Source organism: Macrotis lagotis, chromosome 1 (assembly GCF_037893015.1).
Source record: "Macrotis lagotis isolate mMagLag1 chromosome 1, bilby.v1.9.chrom.fasta, whole genome shotgun sequence".
Taxonomy (NCBI): Eukaryota; Metazoa; Chordata; class Mammalia; order Peramelemorphia; family Peramelidae; genus Macrotis; species Macrotis lagotis.
This window is the reverse complement of record NC_133658.1, coordinates 843294696-843316396: the sequence shown is the minus strand read 5'-3', so window position 1 is coordinate 843316396 and position 21701 is coordinate 843294696. Positions and strand designations below refer to the sequence as shown.

General features: G+C 35.3%; 1 pseudogene; it reads left to right on the top strand.

Annotated features, from left to right (window-relative positions):
• The first annotated feature begins 5648 nt into the window (after positions 1 to 5648).
• Positions 5649 to 17241, top strand: LOC141508000 (olfactory receptor 56A4-like; annotated as a pseudogene).
• Positions 17242 to 21701: the final 4460 nt, after the last annotated feature.

Here is a 21701-nt window from a genome sequence, read left to right as displayed (position 1 = left end):
TATTCCAACATATTTAGCATGTTCAAATCTCATGAATTTGGAGAATGTTCATTAAAAAGTAACAAACATGTAATGGATTTAAAATATGTGTGTTTCTGAGAAGTATACAGGTTCATATATAAAAGTTGTTTACCAGTTAGGACTTCAGATTTTCTTTTCTGTTTGTAATTATTTAATGTGAATTCAATGGAAAAAAATCAGAGACCTGGCTAAAGAAAGTACAGTCACAGGAGTTAGTGGATGATTATCAAGCCTGCTTCTGAAATTCTTCATATAAAAAAAAAATCACACACATATTGCATTCCTAGTACCCAACACAACATCTGTCACATAGTAGGTATTTAATAAGTGATTTTTAAATTAAGTTATGTTCAATGGTATCAATTGCCATAAGTGTAGTCTACTTGTGTTAATCTCTATGAACATTTTTCTGCTCTAGAAGAGAAACATGAACACATGTACCATAATCTTGTTTCTTTTAGGAAAAAAATATCTACCTGAAATTCAGTGATTGTTACATGCTTCAGAGGGAATTCTAAATCCTTCAGTTCTTGTTTCCTTTGTTTTATCTTATTTGAATCCTTAGCTTCCTCATAAAAGGGAAACAATTTGGGTATATATTAGGGAACTAGAAGCCCCTGGGGATATCCCAAATGATACTGCTTCCTAATATTCTCAAGAGAGGCAAATTTAGTTTCAAAAAGGGCTCTGTACAACCCCACCCACCAGTCAGAGCCTAAGGAGTAGATGAAAAGTTGGAGTTGACGAAGACATCATTTCGGTCAGTGTGTATATGTGTATGTATCTGTATGTGAGTACGTGTATGTTTGTGTGTGTGTGTGTGTGTGTGTGTGTGTGTGTATGTGTATTTACTTGTCTAGTATTGTGGGAATTTCAGATGGAACTTGGGCTAACAATGGTGTCAGTTCACCTTATCTGTTACCAAGAATGATCCCTTCTTCAGGAATATGATTCATGTGCCCTTCACCTCTACAATTCATAGAGACTGATAATAATTTCATCAATGGATAGTATAATAAAATATTATTATTACTATGGTTTCTGGCATTGGCTACATATTTAAAAAGTCTATAATAATGTTGCTTTGCAAATATTATGTGTACAATGCTGGTAGACTAGATGGGAGAGGGATCAAATCTGGGATGTCAATGAGTAACAGGGAGGCAAGGGCAAATGATAAGAATGTCTTAGATTTTAGGGGCAGCTAGGTGGTGCAGTGGATAGAGCACTGGTTCTGGAGTCAGGAGTACCTGAATTCAAATCCAGCCTCAGACAGTTAATAATTACCTAGCTGTGTGACTTTGGGCAAGCCACTTAACCCCATTGCCTTGCAAAAACTAAAAAAAAAAGTCTTAGTTTTTGCCCATATGCTTAAGGTTAGAAATTTCCCTGAAGCATCAGCCAAACTATCTCTGATAGAGTGTTTTAGTGTTTGGACATACTGAAGTAGTTATGTCTCAGTTTAATAAAATGAAAACCACCTATATGACCCATAAACAACCTTTTGAAGAAAGATAAAGAGTGAGATGATAAGACTTTTAGACTTCAAGAAATATCATGATTTAAGGAAAAGATCCTAGAATGAGAAACAGGACATCCGAAATCAAGTTCTGATTTTTTTCAACAATTTGGAAGCCTGTAGCCTCTTTGGTTTTCATCTTTTGCATAATGGAGGTCGTTATTCCAGATCTATATCCCTCATAGAACTGTTACAGGGATCAGGTAAGGTAATGTAAGAGAAGGTATTTAAAATATTTTTAAATTAAATTTTTAATATTACATAATATTTATTTTCTATCTTCCCCTACAGACTCCTTCCCTGAAAGAACAAATAGACAAAAAAAACCCCACCAAACTATTTTCAAATATTTACAGTCAGGAAAAATAAATGTCCAATTTGGCAATGTCCCAAAATGCATTTTATTTTGCATATTATGTCTATAGCTTTTCTATCAGGAGACAGGTGGTAATTTTATTCATCAGTCCCCAGCAATCATAGTTGATCATTGTATTGATCAGCATTCTTATGGATTTCAAAATTGTTCATTTTACGTTGCTATTATCTAATGAATTGTTCTCCCGACTCTTCTCCTTTTCTGATATTGTGGGAAAGTATTTTGAATAAATCTCTAAACATTATTATTTGTGTGGTGATTATTATCTCACATTTTGATTATTTTTATTCTTATTTTTTTACAAAGGAAGAACTTTAAAAAAGAATCTAGGCATTGTCAATGCAACAAAAAAAATCTAGAAATTAGAACTTCAGGATAGAATTTAAAGACTATAACTCCTTTTAAATTTAATTTTAAAAAATTTGAATCAGTTGGTTGAGCTCTAAATGGTGCTCCTGACTTAAAATTAAATGTATCTGCAGATAATGTCCCATTTGTTAAGTGGAACCCTGAAAGGCCAAGTTCTATAGTGTATACTGAAGTGATCATTGTCCAGTAACTGGTTGGGGCGTCTTTGTAGATAGGAAACATGCTTTGTATGTCCACAGCAGGGAATTGCTCTCTCTCTCTCTCTCTCTCTCTCTCTCTCTCTCTCTCATTCTCGCTCTCTCTAGCTCTCTCACTCTCACTCTCTCTAGCTCTCTCTCTCTCTCTATGTATTTTATTTGTTTGTTTTTTAGGTTTTTGCAAGGCAATGGGGTTAAGTGGCTTGCCCAAGGCCACACAGCTAGGTACTTATTAAGTGTCTGAGGCTGGATTTGAATTTAGGTACTCCTGACTCCAGGGCCAGTGCTCCATCCACTGTGCCACCTAGCTGCCCCTCTGTGTGTGTTTTAAAGGGAGGGCATTGTCTTATGGTATATGAAATAAATATCACTCAAGTAATAGACACCATTTTAACCTAATGAGTGGGACCAATTGAGAAAAAAAAAATCTTTGACAAGTTCAAAAATTATCATCATTTTCTTATTGAGGTGAAGTATCTATAAATAAAGGAACCCACTCTGCATGTCCTTGTATAAGGAATTCTCAGAGAACTATTCCACTAATGAACAGACTTCATCAGGAAATACTGAGGGACTGGAATCTGAACAGGAGGTAAGGAAAGTAGCAGTTTCCAATCTTTCTTCTCTTTACTTTCATCCCTCTCCAGATTTTTCTAGTCCCAACCCAGAAACTCACTTATTGCTTAAACTTTGATATGTATAATTCTTTCCCTTTTTCCTTCTCTTAAAAAGAGCTGATTACAGTTCTCAGATGAAGAAATCAAAGCTATCTATAGTTATATGAAAAATTGCTCTAAATCACTAATCAGAGAAATGTAAATTAAACCATCTCTGAGGTACCACCTCACACCTCTCAAATCAGTCAATATGACCAGAAAGGATAATGATCAGTATTGGAAGGGGGTGTGGGAAATCTGGGGCATTAATGCATTATTGGTGGAGTTGTGAACTGATCCAACCTTTCTGGAGAGCAATATATATATATATATATATATATATATATATATACATATATATATATTATGATTATTTGCTCATTCCATAAGTGCAAAAGGACAATTTCAGGGGATTTGTGATGGAGAATATCTATCTGTATCTAGAGAAGGAACTGTGGGGTTTAAATGAAGACCAAGGATTATCATCTTCAACTTTTAAAAGTTGTCTTTAATATTATGTAATTTTGCTTTCTTCCTTATCTATCTGATTCTTCTCTTCTGATCTATGTTTATCAAGGATGCAAATGTAAAAGCCATATTTCAGATTACCTTCTATTGGGGGAAGGTGGGAGGGAAGAGAGGGAGGAGAGGAGGGAAGAGAGGGAAGGAGAAAAATTGTAAAACTGAAAACCTTGCAAAAAATGATTGGCAGAATCTGAGAATATGAAGAAAAATAAAGAAAGGATTGACTTCATACTTGTCCCTATGCTGTGATTCCAGAAAGTGTTGGGAAAAGTGGAATGGGAATGAGATGCTTTATTCCTCCTCCCTCTTCCAGTCAAAAAGTCTTATCTAAAAAGTCCATCCTTGAAGCAACTTCCCTCAAATTCATGTATTCTTAGTCTTTTTCTGTGTCATGGATGCATTGGACAGTCTGATGAAATCATTAGAAGTCTTCTCAGAATATTTTAAATTAATGAAGGGAATGCTACATTTTTGTCAGACCTGAACAAAGTGAATGTGATTTTTTTTCCCCCATTCAAGTTCACAGATGCAATGAACGTCCTGTTCCAGTTCATCTCCTATAAAATGTCTGCTTAATTTACATAAGACATGCTTGGTACATCATAAGTCCTTCATCCCTTAAAGAGCATGTGAATCTGAGAGAAATTTGGATGGGGAGGAGCAAAGACTAGGAGGCACTAGACAACAGAAAGGGGATATAGAACACTATGTGGGAATAGGGAGGCTAGTAAGTAGCACTAGCACTGATTGAACAATATTTCTAGGTCTGAATTCACTAAACTGCTTATCCAGATAACTCTCTTGCCCCTTTGTAAAGAATTAATTGAACACATAATACCAATCTTCAAATAGGATAATATGGGATAACTGGAAAAGGTCTCAGAGACACTAGAGAGAGAGGGCATGAAAGCATTGGATATGATGCTGGGCAGGTCTCATTATACTCTTTCGGTATTACATTTTTTAACCTGTGATCATTACTTGCCTTTCATTAATCTGTGTTAATCTGATTTCTGAACTCATCCCTCAAGAAAGCAAAAGCTGCTTTCACCAGAGGCCAATCTCCTGTAGTGATTATCAAATTCAAAGGTGACTTCTCAGTTCTTATCCTTTTTTACCTTCAGCAGCCTTTGACAAGATATGCTACTTCTCTCCTTCTGGATCATCATTCCTCCTTGATTGATTTCATGATACATCTCTCTTTTGGTTCTCCTGCTATCTATCTGATTATTTCTCCTCAATATCTTATCCTATTTGCCTGATTATATCTCCCCAATATCTCCCCATATTCTGATTTTTAGCTTTGAATATTTCAAACCCTTGACTATCCAGAAACCTCATCTGTTTTTCCCCTATAGATTTTCAATAATATTGTGAGGAAGATGAAAGAAGAGGAGCAAGAAAAGAGGTATAGGAATCTCCAGAGAATCATAGAATCTGCTCATTGAATTTCTACCTAAATAGGCAATCCCTCTGAAGCATCTCTGACAAATTATCCAGATTCTGCTTGAAGAGCCTTAGTAATGGAGAACTTGCTTGAGGCAGTGCATTGCTTTGTATTATAACTCTAATTGTTAGTTTTTCCTTATGCTGAGCTGAATAAAAGAAAGAAGAAATAAGATTTATGTGCCTGTTTATATTCAAGAGGTAGCAAGAGGAGAAGGGGAATAAACATTTATTTAACTGCTATTATATGTTAGACACTACACTAAGCACATAACAGATATTATCTCGTTTAATCTTCATGAACACTGTGAGGTTATTAACCCCATTTATCAATTGTGGAAACTGAGGAAAACAAAGGTTGAGTGATTTTCCCAGGGTCACATTGCCCATAAATGCCTGAATTTGGTTTTAAACTCAGATCCTCCTGACTCCAGGTCCAGGGCTCTATCTATTGTCTTGCTTCTCTTAGTTGCCAAGGAAGCCAAAGACTGAATTCTTTACCTTTCTCTTTCAGCCAGGTCCCAGCCCATCCACCAGCCATGGTTTTGACAGTCAACAGACCTTCAACCCAGGTTACTGAGTTTTGTTTAGTCTGTTTCCCTGGGATGCAGGAGACACAGCACTGGCTATCAGTACCACTGACTCCTTTATTGGTGCTGGCCTTGGGAGCCAAAGTGGTTTTATTGCTGGTCATCCAGTGAAAGGTTTCTCTGCATGAGCCCATGTATTACCTGTTGACCATCCTCTCCTTCTTGGATGTCATCCTCTGCCTAACTGTCATACCTAAGGTAAAACCTTTGATTTGCCAACTGCTCTTCAGATCACTATTTTATTGACATATCTGGTTTTATTCACTTATTCACTGTCATCCCCAAAGCCATTTGTCACTATAGGAATCAAAATCCTGCAATATTACCAAAATCTCCAAGTCTACTCAGTCACCATCCTCTGCAATTCCAACACTGATAGGTTGACTAGTATTTCAAGGGTCAGTCTGTCAGGATTAAATGTATTCATTTACAAGGTCACCATTAGTCCCAAAGACATCAGCTCAACATAATTTCTAAGTTTAACTTTTTACATTATTCCCAAGTCCAAATACTTTTGTCATCATTGCTTATTTCTTAAAATAAGATTCTTGATGTCTTGTTTTTAATAAAATTATAGTTTTAATTATTATTCCTTTCCCTTTTCCTAACAGTCATGCCATATAAGAAATAGTATTTTTATTTTTAATTTTAATTTTTTATAATAACCATTCTTTTTTTATCATTTAAAAACTTTGACTTCCTGATTCTCTCCCTTCCACTCCCACTCCCACCCTACCAATAAGAAGGGAAAAATATGATGTGAAATGATGCAAAAAGGATAATAGTTTTAAAAAACAAAATAGAGAAAATAAATATAACAAATTATATAGTATTTCTTGTATTTTTAAAGATATCTTCTGTTTTCTGGATGTCTTATATCAATTTTGGCAAACTCAGATAGTAAAGAGTGACCACTGAACCACACATAATTGTCCCTAAATGCCTTAGAAAGTCATATATTTTTATGTTTATAGTATTTGAAATTATTTTGTGAAATATTTATGAATTGCATTTTAATTTAGTGTGAACTTCACTAAAGAATGTTACAAGTATATTTACCACCCCTGTCTTAGAAAAATTGAGGCAGTTAAAGTTTCTTCATCTTTAGTGAACAATTTCTGTTATGAAGAAATACTAGAGGTTGTGAGAACCAGGAAAAATGTTTAATCCTCATCTGATAAATCAAATGACCCATTGCTTATGGATCCTTATGCTGATAAAGAATTGCATCCGAAACAAAAATATTATCTTAAGAAAGTTGAAAAATAAAATGAGACTTTAAGATTCTGAATTTTGAGGTACCTCAGTGGTTATGTAGTCCTTTGTTCGTGAAATATTGAAAATGTTTCAGTATTTATTTGTAATTTTAATTTTCCAAAATTGAAAAATATTTCCCTATTGCATATGAAAAAAATCTTCTTTCTGGCATGCTTGATAAATGGTCATTCTCTCTTTGCTTGTGAACACATCCAGTAATGTAAAAGCCACCACCCCAACTCCAAAGTAATCCTTTACACTTTGATATATCTCTCATTTCCAAAATCTTTTCCCCTTACAACTTGAAATTTTCCTCTTTTAAACCTTGCTATTACTTCTCTTTCTGCCCTCTTTGTCCAAGGAAAAGCCTCTTTCCTTGGGAAAAGCCATTCCAATGTTGAAAAGCATCTATTGTATCTTCATTTCATTTCTTACCCCCCCCCAAGTCATTTCCCACTTTAATTTTCCTAAGAGAGGGATATAGAAAAGTAATATCAGCAAATTGATGGATATTATTATACTATTAATAATTATACTATTAATAATAATGTTAAGAATATAGTAAAGTATATGTATATATGCTATAGTATATACACACACATATGTGTGTATGTTGTGATAGCATAGAAGAAAGCATTTTATTTGAAAATTTTTCACCTAAGATCAAATATTTACAGCAGCTTCACAGTAATTATTATTACAGAATTATTATTACAGAAAGTTTATGTAATAATAAATAATAAACAATAAACAATAAATTATCACAGAAATTTTCTAGAGCACTTAGAGGTTGAAATAAAGTCATAAAATCCATAGGTGTCAGAGATGGGATTTGGAACCAGGTCTGTTGGATTTTGAGGTCAGATCTCTATCCACTCTATCATGTTACCTCTCATAATACTCTAATCCTTCTAATAATACCAGTTTTTTCAGTGGTAAAATATTGGGGTTGGATTAGATAAATTTGAATCTTTCTTGCAGGCTCCAACATTATGATACCATGAATATGGCTCAAACGAAGGTCACAAAGACAAGAAGGTATCGGGTTATGAAGGTGTTCTGATAAGGAAAATTTCTCAGAGATAAGTTGGGAGATGAGTTTTGAAAGGAGTGATGGATATAGATAGGAAGAGAAGAGGGGAGGGAATAAGAGAGGGACAAAGACTAAAATCAGAGGGATGGAAATTAGCAAGTCAAATGAAAGGGAGAAAGAGAAGACTGGACCTGGGGGCAGGGGTTTAAGGAAACATAGTAAGGAAAGAAGTGAGGTAAAATTAGATAGTATTTAGGTGTAATGTTGGATTAATCTAATGAACAAGAGAAAGCTCTTATGACTTCCTGACCTGTGGTTGGTGTCAAATTTTAAGAACAGTATTTGAGGATGATACTTCTGATAGGTGCTGCTCATCTTCTGGTTCAACATGAAGACCATAAGCTTCACAGGATGCTTCCTACAGATGTTTCTCATGAATACTTTACTGCCGATGGAGTCATCCACCTTTCTGAGCATGGTTTATGATCGCTATGTTGCTATCTGTCATCCCCTGCACTATCCATCCATCATCACTGAACAGTTTGTAGTCAAGGCTGCCATATTGATTATCTTTCACATTACCTACTCCAATCTTGGCTGCCCAACTGAATTACTGGGCAGGAAATATAATAGAAAATTGCATCTGCACCAGTATCTCAGTGGCTTGACTCTCCTGTGGGGATATCCATCTTAACAAACTACCAATTTGTGAGTGCTTTGTGCCTGATGGGCTCTGACTTGGTACTCATTTTTCTTTCTTACTGCTTCATCTTGAGGGCTGTGTTGACATTACAGTCTGAGGGAGCAGCCACAAAGGCTCTAAGTACTTGTAGTTCCCATATGATCCTCATCCTATTCTTCTACTATTTTGCTGGTTGTCGTCTTTACCAATAAAACTGACAAGAAGGTGTCTGCTGAAGTGCCCATCCTTCTGAATGTCCTGCATCACCTCATCCCACCAGCCCTCAACCCCAATGTCTATGGAGTTTGCACTCAGGAGATCAAGAATGGCATCTTGAAATTGCTGAAGGGTGCTTCACACTTAGGAGTGAAGTACTCATACCTTGTATGGTGTATCTTGCAAGGTAATCATCACAGCTTTCCTTGGATTGGTCATTGCTGCCATTTTCTATGGGATAAAAATGATCCTACTGGAATTCAGAACGGAACTGGGGTGCTATTTTTCCTGACCAACAAATCAGTGTTTCAGCAGCATCTCTGCAGTGGAGCTTTTGGTTGTGGAAGAAAAGCTTTTTATACATGAGCATGTCAGTGGATATTATAGAGTGTCTTCATATTTGTTTGCGAAAGTGTTATCTGATTTGCTACCCATGAGAGTATTGCCCAGCATCATATTCACTTGCATAACTTATTTTATGTTAGGACTGAAACTGATGGCAGGGGCCTTCTTCATCATGATGTTCACCTTGATGATGGTTGCCTATACTGCCAGTTCTATGGCTCTGGCTATTGCTACAGGTCAGAGTGTGGTGTCTGTGGCCAATATCTTAATGACTATCTCATTTGTTTTCATAATGATATTTGCAGAGTTGTTGGTCAGTCTCCAAACTGTTGAGCCCTGGCTTTCATGGGTACAATATTTCAGCAATCCCCAATATGGTTATACAGTTCTGCAACATAATGATTTTATGGGCCAAAACTTTTGTCACAATAGCAACACAACAACTCCCAACAGTACCTGTGAATATGCAATATGCTCTGAAGAAGACTTTTTGAGGAACCAAGACATTGACCTCTCTGACTGGGGCTTGTGGCAGAACCATGTTGCCTTGGTCTGCATGATTGTATTTCACAAAATGTTTTATGAAATTGTTGTTTATGAAGAAGTTTTCATAAAACATTTTGTGAAATACAATGTGATTCAGTCTCACAAAACATTTTTGATTACTGTAAAATATTTGTTATTTAAGTTTTGGTTGTTGAAGAATTACTCCCATTTAAATTGGATTTAATTTTACTGTGATTACCTATATCTCTGCAGTTTATGTTTGCTATGAAGCTTTTACAGAAATTATGTTTGCAAAATATTAATATCAGAGAGAAACAGCAATGAAAGTTAATAATATTGTATATACTTCTCAGTTTATAGACTCAGTAAGTTTATGTAAAAGACACTATGTTTAACTCATTGATCTGGCACTGATCAGTAAATGATAAGCAATAAGTATTTGCACTACTGTAATAGGAACTCATGTCCTGAGACATAAAGTTTTATATATTTGAACCCGTCATGACAATAGACCAAAATTATTGGCCTTTAATAAACTTATTAAAATAGGAGAAAAAAGGGGCGGCTAGGTGGCATAGTAGATGGAATACTAGCCTTGGAGTCAGGAGTACCTGAGTTCAAATCTGGCCTCAGACACTTAATAATTACCTAGCTGTGTGGCCTTGGGCAAGACACTTAACCCCATTGCCTTGGAAAATCTAGAAATTGCTGAAGAATCAAAAGTGAAGAACTAGGCTAAAGTTCTGTACACTCTAATCCCCTATTCTCATCTCATTGTAGCTCTTCTATTCCAGTTCCATTCAGACTTTTATCATTTTTGTCAAACTGTATCCTCACCTGCCATAAACCCTCTCCATTCTCAGTCACCAGTATTGAGCAGAGTTTATATATAATAATAATATTCATTGATATTTGGGGAAACTGGCAGGCAGAAAACTGAAAAAAATCTAAATAGATCAAACAGATCTAAATAGATCAAAAAACAAGTTTAAAACTATAGGGGGTGATATGAGGGGTCAGCGCTTTCAATTTTCATCTCCATTGAAATCCTTTGCTTTTCCTTTAGAGAAAAGTGGCATTACCAATCTATTTCAACTTAGAAAACATTTAATAAATGAGAGAAAGTTTGGGAGACATAGAGAAAAGTGATTGATGTTAATGAGGACTCAGTTGAGATTTGGTGTTATATTACATGACTACAAGTACTATCTTGTTTCTTCAGTGATGAAATCTTAAGAATACTAAAGAGTAGAAAAGAAAGATCATTACAAAGAGCAAAAGACACTTGATGGAATAAGGGATGCTGAATTAAGAAATGCCTGGGAAGGGCATTTAGGGTTAAAAATTCTCCAATTAAACCCATTTTTAGGTAGGAAAAAAGCTGACTTCTGTAAACACACTTTGTATGGTAATTTGCTAACCTATACACAATTTATACTGAGATTTCTTAAATGATAGCATATTCAAATATTAGACACTAAGCATTTCTCAAGTACTGTGTGCTGAACACTGTTCTAGAAGTACAAAGATAAATTGAAACCTTCCTCACCCCCCCCCACTACCACCAGTGAATTTTCATTTTGTATAATTAGCTGAGTATGAAGTCAATATTGATTTATGACTGGGGAATCTTCAATTCATGGGGGAAAGGGGCAAAGATTTTTTGTCTTCTCTTTGTGTTCATAGAAGGAAATTGATCAACAGTTTGATACTGGCTAAGGACCCAGTGTATTTTTTAAAATTGCAAGAGTGAGATTTTTAGAGAAATCATACATTTTTCATATCCTTTCACTTAAATAAAGTTTTAAAGAATTATACAACTTTCTCTCTCTTCCTCCCATTATCTTTATTTATTATAAGTAATTATAACATCCAGAAATATAAGCACATTTTAGGAAATTCTATGAGCACAGTGCCCAATATACCAGAATATTTTTTTAATCTCTTCTCCAAGAATATACTGAACATTCCCTGTAATTTCTGAAGCTTCCATGACAGTCTATGTACTTTGATGGTAAGAATTCAGTTCAATTCAATTCAATTTAGGTTTACAAAATTCAAGCATAAGATACCAGAAGAAAAAATAAAGGTTTAAATGAATCTCTCTTTTTTTTTTTTACTAATATCTCCCACAGGACTTCTCTTTTTTAGTTAAGCAGTAAATTTGTTGATCTATGAAAGAGACTTAGATATAATTTGGTGTCATAATTGTCCAGTAGATATAGAAACAATTTCTCTATCTCATAGCATTAAATTCATCTTCAAATTGTTATATCATCTGTGGGCATTCAATAATTCTAAGGTTCCCTGGAGAACTGCTATACTTGGTTCAAGGTACTTAGTAAGCCTGCATCCTCTGGAACACAAATTTCCACCTAATGTGTTACTCATTAATCATTAGCCACAAACCTAATTAAGTGTAAACTAATGCATTTAATTAAATGTCATGGTAAGCAAGGAAAATTTCTCTCACAAAACCAAGACTACATTATTTTACAAATGTACTTCAAATCAGTGGGGAGATTGGACATCATGGAGAACACCTGTGGATGGGCAGATATATAATAAATAATAACTAATATTCCAATAAGGAGCATATTTGATAAGAGCTCTTATATGGAGAAGAAACTCATGTCACTTACATGTCAGTGATGCAGATTCCTTCCCGGAATGCCACTGCTTTCCCTGCTGAGCTTATAGTCACTGTTTAACAATCTTTCAACCATGGTCATTATGGTTGTAATGATGATTGGATGGACATGTATTCTCTGTCAGAGGAACCTCTATTGGATGTCCTGATGATTCCAGAATCCAGCTCCAAAGAAATTATTGCTTTCTCTTTCCCAAGGGAAAACATAGTCTTTCCGTTTAAATTCATATCTTTATTAGCATTTTTTTGAAAAGGCAAAAATCTTTGCCTGAGACCAGAAAATAAAACCCTCTCCACAAGATTTGTTCCTTTAGCATTTTCGAATGATGATTCTGAGTTACAAGTAGCATATTCTTTTGATCAAAGAGTTTCTTCCAAAGAAGTTTATGTCCTCAAATTTATTCTATTATTTATATTCCTTTCCCAGGGTCAGGCCCCCCCCCTTTGCTATAGACTCTAATTTATGGTGGGCACTCTATAAATTTCCCAATTTAATTCCTGAAAGTTAGACTGTAAGCTAACCATGCATGTTATTCCTTCAATAATTACTAAATATCATTCAGTTTTAAGGTTTCCAATTTTAAATATATATATATACATATATATGTATATATATATATATATATATATATATATATATATATATCCTCTATGTTCCCAATCTAGAATACATGGAGCTGAATCCAGGGTACAAGGCTATTTTTAAATGTAATCTTGATCTTTCATATATAGATCCAGCTAGTGGAAATCCTCAGAGAGCTTCTGTAGCACTCTCTTGCAGAATGCAATAATCTGTTGATTGAAGTTTTGCATGAATTCCAATTGTTGAGACTAAGATTGCTATTGATAATGTGTTTGACAGTGCAACCATCCATGAGTCCAATCTGTTGGTTCAATTATGAAGCAACAGCCAAATGATTCCCATATTGTAGGGAGAAGGGAATAATTAGCCATTCAGGTTAACAGTTTCATAACGTTTGCCTGTTCAAAAGCTTGGAGGGTTTGTTCTCTTGTTTCACAGATTCAGGTTTAAATGAACATCAACTGACTGCTTTGACTACTGCCAGGGCAGCACTCCTTTTCTTCAGTACTATCTCTGTGCATCCATGTTACACCATTCTTAGACTAACCCTCCATACTAATAAAGCTGTAGAATCCAACATATGGTCAGTGGTACTGATGGTGGTGATAGCCTGGTTCCCTTCCCCTGACTCTACTCTAGTTCTTAAGAAGGAAACCTGGTAGGCAAATGAAGGACATTCATGATGGTTCCAAGACTGAATAGAAGTTCCCTTATCTTCACCAAACCTTTACTGATCATGTATTGAGCACAAGGCATTACATTCAGAAGAAATAAGTAACTGGAGTTGGAAGTAACATGAATCAGAGGAGTTGGAAAGTCTTTAGAAACAATAGAGCACTGTGAGATCAAGAACATGGAAAGAAAGGCTAAGCATGTGGGAAAGGACTCTATTGGAAACTTTGAAAGCTCCCAAAGCACTTAAATGGTTTGATTACAAACTTTAAAGGTCTTAAAAGAATGTTACTTTGCCACTTAAATATCTTCTCATGTTTCCAGGAGGTCTATATTGAGTCACTTGTCCTGAAATTCAAATATAGAAATTAATGATTTTCAAACTTTTTGAAAAGAAAACTAATGAGTTAAAAAAGAAACTCCAATACATAAAAATATATTCATTTCCTGTTTATGTCTAAATCATGTACCCATTTTCACCTTATCTTGGTATATGGTGCAAGATATTGGCCTATACCTATATACCTATATAGTTTCTGCCAAATTGTTTTCCAAATTTCTCAGCGGTTTTTGACATTCTTTTTTCAGAATCTGGAGTCCTTGGGTTGATCAAATTATAGTTTACTATGGTAATTTACTTTAGTTTTTGCACTCATAGAGCTTACAATCCAATGAGGGAAACAATAAGCAAATAAATATGAACAAACTATATGTGGAGTAAAAGGGAAATAGGTGAAAGAAGAAAATACTAGAATTAAGAGAGATTGGGAAAACTTTTCTGTGGAAAATTTAAACAACAAATAAAGATGAGGAGGAAAATATCCCCTTCATGGGGACAACTAGGAAAAAAAGTTCTCGAACCAAGAGTTGTAGTGTCTTGTTTCTAAAATAACCAGGAAAGTAGTATAACTTAATTAAAGTTGTTCATTAGAAGATTGAAAAGGTGATTATGAAGGACTTTGATGTTGGAGGCCACAGGAAGACATTTGAGTGGTGTGATGTGATGTGGCTTGCACTTTGAAAAGAAAATCACTTTAGCGGTTGATGGATTGAAATGGGGAGAGATGTAAGTTAGGAAGACCTATCAGCAGGTTATTGTCATTAGTCATGCATGAGATGAGGACTTGAGGAGTAGTGGCAGTGTCAGAGCATAGAAGGGAACATATTTGAAAAATGTTGAAAAGGGGGCGACTAGGTGGCGTAGTGTATAAAGCACCGGCCCTGGAGTCAGGCGTACCTGGGTTCAAATCCAGTCTCAGATACTTAATAATTACCTAGCTGTGTGGACTTGGGCAAGCCACTTAACCCCATTTGCCTTGCAAAAACCTAAAAAAATACTTAAAGGCAAAGTTATATGTGTTATAGGAAGATATAGACAGCAAAACTATATTGGGGGGGGACTCCAAGCTTGAGGTATTGGGAGAATGATGATGCCCTCTAAAGCAATAGGGAAAGTAGGGGTGGGGAGAATTTAGGGGGAAAGAATTTCTATTTTGATCATTTTTATTTTAAGATCTATATTGGATATTGAAATCAAAATGTCTGAAAGGAATGGAGATATGAGATTGTGGATTAGCAGAGAAGTTTAGGTAGAACAGGTAAATTATGTTTTGATTTCTTTTCAAGCTATGCTATTAGATCTTTTATCTTTCTTCTGTAAACCTTCTGAAAAGAGGGGTGGCTAGGTGGCACAGTGGATAGAGTATTGACCCTGGAGTCAGGAGGACCTGAATTCAAATTTGGGCTCAGACACTTGGTAGTTACTAGCTATGTGACCTTGGGCAAGTCATTTAACTCCATTGACCTAAAAAAAACAAAGAAAGCACTTACTAAGGAATTGCTATGTGACAGAAATTGTGCAAAGCCTCATACTACTGGTCTATCCCATCTATATAAGGGGTGGAATGTGGGAATTAAATGCATTGTCCTTCCTTCATCTTCACCATGAAAGCTATTACCTAAACTTTTTTTTTTAGGTTTTTGCAAGGCAAATGGGGTTAAGTGGCTTGCCCAAGACCACATAGCTAGGTAATTATTAAGTGTCTGAGACTGGATTTGAACCCAGGTATTCCTGACTCCAGGGCTGGTGCTTTATCCACTGAGCCACATACCCATCCCAATTACCTAAATTTTCATCCTTGTTGTACTATCTTTCTAACTCATGCTCTGCAGATAATGCTTGGATCACTCACTATCCCTTATCCCTCAGTGAAGTTGAATATGAAGACAGGTTTACAGAGAGAGTGGGGGACAGTGGAAATTTTTTATTTTTTGCTGTTTCCAAAATCCTTAGAATTTACTCACCATGAATTTTCTAGGTCTTTTCCTTGAATAGGTGCCAGCAAATAGTCTTAATTAAAAAACCTCACCAGTAGCTTAAAAGAACTATTTCAAAAAGTGATGACTCTCTTCTGACTAAAGTCTTTCAAGAAGAGACTGGATGACTGCTTAATAAGAGATGTAGATGCCCACTCATGCATTTTGAAGTAGATATCTCCTGAGATAATTCAATGAAAAGGAACTCTAGTATGGGAGGAGGCTAAAGAGTTTCAGTTCCTTGCAAAGTCTTGAATAGAGTGCTAAATAATGCCTATCATTAAAAGCTGATCTTCCTTCCCCTTGGTATCTGCTCCCTAATTTAGGTCTAGACTCTTTGGGGATCATTTCATGAATGGAGGGGACTATTTTTGTTGGGACATAAAAGCTGTAATTTTGTTCAGTAATGCTTACTGAACCAGAAAGGAGGTGATGCACTAATTAACCCAGAAACCAAAAGTAGATACTTTGCTCTCTGTCCATTTTGACCTTTTTTTTTAACTTTTGGATGGCAAAAGGTAGAAGAAAAGGAGAGAGAAAAATACTGCTTCCACAGAATAACAGAAACATAGAATCTCAATAATAGAACATAGAAAGGGACTCAATCAGATGTTCTCTAGGCCAAACATTACATAATAATAATAATAATAAATATAAAATTATATTTGCTTTAAACTTTTTAAGATACTTTAAGAATGTTATTTTATTATATTCTCATAATAACCCTAGAGGTAGGTACTATTAGTAACTTTAACAAATTAAAGATTTTACCAGGACCCAACAACTAGGAAATATCTGTGGTTGGATTTGAACTCAAATCTTTTTAATTCCAGATTCAGTGTTGAATTCACTGTGTCACCTAAATACCAAAACAGGAAATTCTTTTATAGAATTCCTGAAATGGACATTCAATATCTCTGGTTGCAGTGATAAAGAACTCAATATCTCCTAGTATCTCCTCTTTCATTGTAGGACAACTCTCATTACTGGAAAATCTTCCTTCATGTTAGGTCAAAGAAAGGGAAAAAAAGTGTGATTTGAGAGATATTGAGGGATGGCAATCTAAGCATAAGTAATTTTCTTCTTTACTATTTAGGCCCTGAACTACTTATCAGCCATGGCATTGTCATTTCAAAACTCCTCAATCCAGGTGACAGAATTTCTGATGATCTGTCTCCTTGGGATGCAGGATGTGCAACACTGGCTCTCCGTACTTCTGATTCCTTTGCTCGTGGTGTCCTTAGGACCAATATGGTGCTAGTACTGAATAGTCATCTGTAGGCTTCTCTCCATGAACCAATGTACTACTTGATGGTTATTTTGTCCCTGCTAGAAATCATACTCAGCTTCATTGTCATCTCAAGGTAAGATTTCTATTACAGAGCTACTCAAGATATCACTCACTAATTTTCAGAAGCCCTTGTCATACTCAAATTTTTTGGTCACTATTAAGCTCAAGCCTACTCATTTTATACCACCATCTTTTAGGGCTTTTAATCAGCACCACATCTTAGGTCACTCACTGTCCCTGTCAGTCCCGGGCCATGTGGCTCTGATTGTTTCCAAAATCATGCAGTAAATTGAGTAAATCAACTTAATTTTTATAAAGACTAGATAATGACTCAACTTATCACTGCTGCTCATGTGTATCAGTATTAGGCAGTTTTTTTTAAAAAAAGAGAAATCAAGGTTCTTCACTTAAAAACTGAAAAAAAGCTTCCTCTCATGCTTTCTAGAGTTCCTTTTCTTTGAATTATCTCAAGAATCAGACAAAAATTTAAATTAAACATAAAATTCCCAAACTACCTAGATGAAACATTATCATTGTCATAGTTTTACCTTTATTGTTATTCATAATACCAACAATAAAAATCATTGGGCCTGATTCAGTCTAAATCTCTGGTAGCTTAGATTGAAAACTGATATGATAAGAAGTTATCTTGTGGATGTTGGAAAAATATTTAGAGAGGATTTAGGACAATGTTAGACTTGATCTTGTTAGGTGTTATGTGGAGCTACTTTAGCTTAGGGACTTGGGGCAGTTGTAGAATATAAGAACAGTATTTAAAGTTATTCTATTCCTCTACCCCATCTTTGCTACTCATAAAGATGATCAAATCCTTGATCTTGCCATCACCCTCATAAGTATGGTTACCTCCATGTTCAAGAATTCCAAAATCCTTATTTGACCTTAATCTCTTGGTTTTTTTATCCATCCCTGTTTTCTCCCATTACCCTTTATTCTTCATCTTTATTATGATCTCCAAACCCTCAGCATATCAGTTTCTCTTTAACTATCTTGCCTGTACCAGTCATATTCTTGCCTGTTTTCTCATTTTGACTCCTTGCTGAATCCATTCAGTTCTATACTGTCCTCCTCTATCAAATCTCTAGACTCATTATCACATTACCAATTTCTCCATACCAAACCTCATTCTTCAGTCATTCTCATGGTTTCTCACCTGCACAACTGTCCTGACCAAGCCCGCTATAAATTATTGTTATCCAATTTAACTTGTCCATCACTGCAGCTAGATAATTCTATACATGCCTTATCAATTTACTAACCCATTCTCCACAGTAGTCCTTCTAAACCCTTTCATCCCTTCTAAAATTTCTCATGGCTCTCTTTTCCTGCATCCTTTCAACTGAGAACTTCATCTCTTATTTTATTAAAAAAAACAATTGGGACCATTCACTATGAATTCTCTCTTCTTCTTTCTTTCCCACCTGAGCTCACTCATATCCTTTTAGTCACTATCTCTGCCTTAACCCCATGTTTTACATGATGGGGTGGCATTATTTCTTACCAACCCTAATCCCTATATATGTTAAGGCAAATCATTCCAATCCCATTTCTCCAACACATTTTTTCCCCTTTTGTCATTCTTATTCTATTACTCTATGGTCAATCTCTCTACTGACTCCTTCACTACTTTCTAATTCTACATATCCTCAGGACATAACACTGAACTTAATATTCACTATTGCCTAAAGATCGTGATCATATGTTCTTCATCAACAACAACAAAAAAAAACCTTAACATGATCCTGATGATGATGTTTGTCCTCCATTCTCAAAGAAGACCATGATATCAGGGAAGTGATGCCTTGATAAGCAAATGAAATGGATTAGAGTTGAGGAGGTACTGTGCTAAGTCACCAACCTTACTTTCTCCTCTGGAGCCATCTGGGTTCAGTGGCCAGATATGATTTCTATATTTCATATTGTTCATATGTAGAGCTACTTTTTTGGGTTGTTGAAAAAATGTTTTCTATGAAAAGAGAGTTATTTTGACAAACCTCTACTAGTTTCTTACTGCTTCCATTTGTTCTCTAAGATCATACTTGTCTGTCATTTTGTCTATTGATTTCTAAATGTAGAAATCCAATATCCTATGATGGCATTATTTCTTGGCATTATTTTGTCATTATTTCTTGAAGGGGTTTATAAGTATTCCTGGAACTTATCAATTTTCATCTCTTTGTTATTAGTAGTTGGAATATAGACTTGTATTACTGTGATGTTGAACAGTTTGTCTTGGTTTCAAACAAACATAATTTACACTGATACAGCTTTTCTCATCCTTTTATTTGCTATCAGGCCTATTACATTTCTTTTAGGTCTCATTCCCACAGTGGTATATAGAGATCACCAGAATTAAGTTCATTCATTGCCATTTATGTAACTTTCCAGACACACAAGATGCCAATATTTACTTCTTACATCTCATATTTGACCACTTGTAACTTACCTTGGTTTATGTTTGTTCAATCCATGTTCCATATCAATACTGATCTTTGCAGAATAAAATCTCCTTTATTCCCCAGATGATTCTACAGCTGAACTTCCTTTCAGCTTTGACTCATCTGCTCTATAATATTGGAGCTCCTTGTATTTACCTTCTACACTTCCCCAATAGCATATTGAACATCTTCTGATCCAAGGGGTTCATCTTTTGATGTCATTTCTTTTATTATTTTATCATTGTCCATGGGGTTTTCTTAAGCAAAGATGCTGGAGTGCCATTCCTTTCCTCCGTGGATAACCTTTTCCAGAACTCTCCACTAGGTCTTGTTCATCTTAGATTACTTTGCATTCAAGAGCTCATATTTCATTGAACTATTCAATTCTCTTTACTACAAAAATGTAGTGCTCTGAGACAGGGGGGTGTCCTCACATATAATTAGTGCCTTTGCATTAGTTGTCACCTATTCCTGCAATGTGTTCTCTTTTCACTTTGGTGTATTGGAATTCCTGGTTTTTTTCAAGGATCAGTTTAATTGTTACCTTCCTCATGAAACCTGAGTTATTGGTGCATTCTATCCGCTCCCCAAAAATCTCATTTTTGTTATGAATATATTATTTATTTATACTGGTATATGTATAGCTGTCTACTAAATTAGATTGTAAGTTAATTCAGGGAGCGAATTCTTCTCACTTTTGCTTTTATAGTGACAGAGGGGGCATCTTATGTTCACTGGTTGATTGTTCAGTCAGTGATACAACAGTGGCATAAAATTCTTGTAACAGAGCAATACCTTGACATCATATTTAAGCACTTAGGGGATGTGTTGAAGTGTGTTCCACATTAAATTCTTGAAATTCAATATATTTAGCATATCTAAATCTCTTGAAATTGAAGAGAATTTTCATCAAAATGAGTAATAAATGTGATGGGTCCAAATTGTGTTTGTTTCTGAGGAGTGTGCAGCATGTAAATGTATACTAGTTAGAACTTCAGGCCTTTTTTGTGATTTTTTTCATCAGAATATATTAAGATTATAATGGAAATCAGTGGGAAAAATTCATATAGAAGTATTTGTTTTATGTATAATAGAGGCCTGGTCAATGAAAGCCTAGTTACATGAGCATGTGGATGATTGTTGAATTCATAATATCTTCTGGAATTCATAATATACATACATACATATATATATATATATACACACACACACACACACATAAAATCATGTACATGTTGCATTCCTTTTGCCTGACATAGCCCTGTTACATAATGTGTCTAATAAATGATTTTTGAATTGAGTAGATATGTTCAATGATGCATCAATCACCACAAATGTAGTCTAATTGTTAAAACACTTTTCTGCTCTAGAAGGGTCATCCAAGCGCCTCTATCCCAATTTTATCTCCATTAGGAAAAATCTAATTGAGGTTCAGGGACTATTACAATGCCTCAGAGGAAGTTCTAAGTCCTTCTGTTCTTACTTCCTTTGTAACAGACTTTGGTTTAGGTCCTTAGACCCCTCATCACAGGAAATAATTTGTAGATGTGTGTTAAAGAGCACTTGGGGAAAAAGGGATGCCCCAAATGATTCTGTTTCCTAGTATCCTCCAGAGGGGCAAATTTACTATCATAAAGGGCTCTGTACAATTCCACCCACTAGTCAGAGTCTAAGGAGAGGATGTAGAGTTAAGTATTCTCTATAGTTGTCCAAGACATCATTTCTGTGAGTGTGTATGTGTGTTTCTGTGTTGGGAAAATTTCCTTTCCTAGGACTCTAGGAGACTGTGGGTAGAACTTGGTTATAATGGTGTTGGTGTCTGTTACAGAGAATGATTCCTTCTTCATTAGTATGGTTCATGTGCCCCCACACATTTCACAGAAGCTGATACTGCCATCTTTGAGTGGTATAATTAATAATAATAATATTTGAGAAAGAAGAAGAATGATTTCTTTCTATCATTGGTTGCATTGTTAATCGGTCTATGGCTTTGC